Below are 3,686 nucleotides of genomic sequence, written 5' to 3' on the forward strand. Positions count from 1 at the left end.
ATTTGTTCTGGCAACAAACTGTGACGACTTTCAAACTTAAACTGCATCTAGATTAGTTATCCAGAAAATGCGTAAAAATAGTCAAATGAAAGCCCTATCAGTCTAGTTTCCAACAAAAAAAAATCATTCCATTTAGAGTTCTGTGGAGAAAGTTATGAGTAAAACACTCAGCAAAGGTCAAAGTTGCCAGAATGTTATCATTAGCGTTTTCCAAGTTCGTTTTTCGTAGTTTTTGCTACTTTTTTGTGTCTTTTCTCTTTTTTTTTTAGTCATTCCTTACTATTTTGTTTGGCCAATATATGTTTGCTTGAGTCATTTTAAGTTTCAAATTAATTCATGTTGTCTAGAGTCATGTTTAGTCCTTTTGATGTATCTATTTCCTAGTTGAAACTTTAAAAAACATCAAAAATATATGTTGAGGTCATGTCCAAAAACTGATTTGTATTTATGCCTTTGAGTGCTTTTATTTTATATAATTATTGTTAGATCATGAACAAGTTCATATAGTTAGGTTTTCATTACGTCGCTTTTTGTGTTTCATGCTATATTTGATTGCAGTAAGTTTTCTTCATTTTGGTGCTATAAGCTTGTATGAACTTGAAACTCCTTGTAACATTCCAGATTTGAGATTAATTTGGTGTGTGTTTGTGCTAAAAATTTCGAAAAAAAAAAAAGAGACAAAAGGTACAAAAGAAAAGTAGACAAAAGTACAAAAAACAAAAGCAAAAAGTAAAAGTAAAAGCACATGCATGTACCATATGTAACCAACTTTTATGTGAGCACTTTGATGTTGATTTGGAAGCTGGGACTAGCTCCTGTTCCAGCAACCATGATGACCTGAAAAGGTTTCCTTAGTGCACCATTTGGTCTAGCTTGCAAAAGAAAAAAAGCACATTGTGTTTTTCTAGTAGTTTTGGTTTTTTGTGATCCATTCTAGTTACTTTCTTTAGGTAACTCCTTTTGTTGTGATAACCTTTCTTTCTTACCATTTAATTGCTTGATTGTCTTCTAAACATTCATGGTTTTGTCAAAATAAAACTCCTTTTGAAGAGCCTTTGTTCATTTTAGACCTTTTCTTGCTTTTTCCTTGGACTCCTTTTGGCTTTAGTGGTGTTAACTTGTGGTGTAGGTCTTTGGATGGTAATAAAACGTGAGGATCATGGGGATAACAGCCAAAAAAAGTGAGCAACATCTAAAGGTGAAGGAGGCCTTGAAGGGAAACTTAAAGTCTTGGTCTAAAACATCAAAAAAAAAAGAGTATACACTTGGTGCAAAAGAGAGATTTATGTGTATTTTCTTTGAATTGTAAAATTATAGTTGTTTTCCTTTTTGAACTTGTATTTTTGACTTGTTAGGAGTTTATCCTAACAAAAGAACATTGGACATTTATTATTTAAGCGAAATTTGTAGTTGGTGGGTAAGAGGGAACAAAAGTCCCTTCTAATTCATCATTAGGCTGCATAGTTTAGATTTATTGTTTTCCTTAATTGTGGTAGTTTAGTGTCTCTTTACTTTAATTTCAATTTTTGTTCCTTTTGAGAAGTTTGGTGTAAGAGTACCTAAGATAAGCTTTGGCTAGGAAAGGCTTGGTTCTTAAGCAATCCTTTGTGATTCACCTCCCTTTCCTAGAAGTGAACTTGGGCATCTTTTACTTCCTTAAGTCTCCTAGGGAACTTCTCTTGAAATTCTAAGTAATTTATTTGTTACATTGCATATTTTTGAAAACTTTGAGAATGTCTTAGACCACATCCTTTGAAATTGGTAGTGACTCTAGTGAAGAGGTCAAGCCTACTTTGAAAAACTTGGCCAAAGAACTAAAGTCACTAAAAATTTGACAAAAGCAAGAAGCTATTTTGAAAGAAAAAGAAAAGATGGAAAGAGAATAATATCTTGCTAAATTGGATGAGGAACTTAGAATTCTCAATGAAAAATAAGAGAAAACTCAAGAAGAGATAAGAAAAACCAAGAGAAAAACTAAGAGTAGGAGTAGGAGTCACACGAGAAGGAGTTCTAAGACTCCAACTCAACACACACACTATGAGGTAGATAGTAGGTTTGCTCATCAATACTATCAACCTCCCCTACTTAGAATTCAAAGAGAGCACCCTCCAAGAGAGGTTAGAGTAGACATCCCCCATTTTCACGGGAAAGAAGATGTTAAGGCATACTTAGATTGGGAAATGAAAGTTGAACAACTCTTTGAGTGTCATGAAGTGAGTGAAGAGAGAAAGGTCACATTGGTCACTTTGAGTTTCCAAGGGAATGCCATGTATTGGTGGACTTCCCTTGTGAGAGAAAGAAGGCTTTCTAATTTTCCCTAAGTCACCTATTGGAATGACTTAAAGAGTGCCATGAGAAGAAGGCATATTCCCTCATATTATCATAGGGAGCTAATGGACAAACTCCGAAGGCTCCAACAAAGAGACATGACCATAGAAAGCTATAGGCAAAAGATGGAGCTCTACATGATGAGGGCGAGAATTAGAGAGGAAGAAGATATCATCATCTCTAGGTTTCTGAGTGGTCTCAATCTTGAGATTAGAGATAAAGTGGAATTGTTGCCCTATCAAGACTTAAATGACTTGGTACAAATTTTCATTAAGGTAGAGCAACAACTACTGAGAAAAGGTTTGAAAACTATCCACTCTAGCTCCAATGTCAAAAGAGACTTTAAGAGAAGGGAAAATAAATCAAAAGAGAGGAGCCTCTTAGGAAGTTTGAGAAACCCAAAGATGGATCAACATCCTCCAAGCGCACTGGTGATATGAAGTATTTTAAGTGTCTAGGGAGGGGACATATTGCATCTCAATGCCCCACAAAAAGAATCATCATCTTAAGGGGTATTGACACATATAGTAGTGAAAGTGAGCAAGAAGAGTGTACAGATGAAATTGAGGAAGAGGTGACGGAGAAGATTCCTTTCCTTGTGAGGGAGATCTTCTCATGATAAGAAGAGTCCTCAAAAACCAGCCTCATCTGCAAACCCTAACCCAAAGAGAGAACATCTTTCACACAAGATGTAAAATTTCAAATCAAACATGTTCTCTCATTGTGGATAGTGGGTCATGTTGCAATTGTTGTAGCACAAGGTTGATAGAAAAGTTGGAGCTTACTAATAAACCCATCCAAGGCCTTATAAGCTTCAATGGCTCAATGAAGGAGGGGATTTGAGAGTAGACCAACAAGTGGAGGTCAAACGTTCCATAGGAAATTATGAAGATAAAATAACTTGTGATGTTATTCCTATGGAAGCTTGCCACATCCTCTTAGGTAGGCCTTGGCAATTTGACAAGAAAACCATGCATAATGGCCTTACCAATCAGATCACCCTCCACCACAAGGAAAAGAAGTTCATCCTTCATCCCTTACCATTCATCCAAGGAAACGCTCCTACATGCACATTTCCTAACTTTGGCCCAACCTAGCCAAGGAGGTTGCCATCACATAGAAAAACTCTTTTATATCTCAGTGAGTAAGTGTCTTAGATTAAGAAGTTTCATTAATAGTTCTAGCTTTTATACTTTTCTTTTAATATAACAATGATGTAATATATATTGTGAAATGCTTGGTATGATGTTGAATTAAAGTTATTGTGGTGTATGGTTGTGTGCATATTACAGGTTTATGTAGTGCTAAATGAAACAACTCTTTAAAACTAACAACAACGGGTTTTTCTATATATAATT

At 35.3% G+C, this 3,686-nt stretch overlaps 1 pseudogene; it reads left to right on the top strand.

Annotated features, from left to right (window-relative positions):
- The first annotated feature begins 2,180 nt into the window (after nt 1-2,180).
- LOC148200712 (uncharacterized) lies at nt 2,181-3,425 on the top strand (annotated as a pseudogene).
- Nucleotides 3,426-3,686: the final 261 nt, after the last annotated feature.

Source organism: Vigna umbellata, chromosome 4, assembly GCF_029865625.1.
Source record: "Vigna umbellata cultivar VRB3 chromosome 4, Vumbellata_1.0, whole genome shotgun sequence".
Lineage (NCBI taxonomy): Eukaryota > Viridiplantae > Streptophyta > Magnoliopsida > Fabales > Fabaceae > Vigna > Vigna umbellata.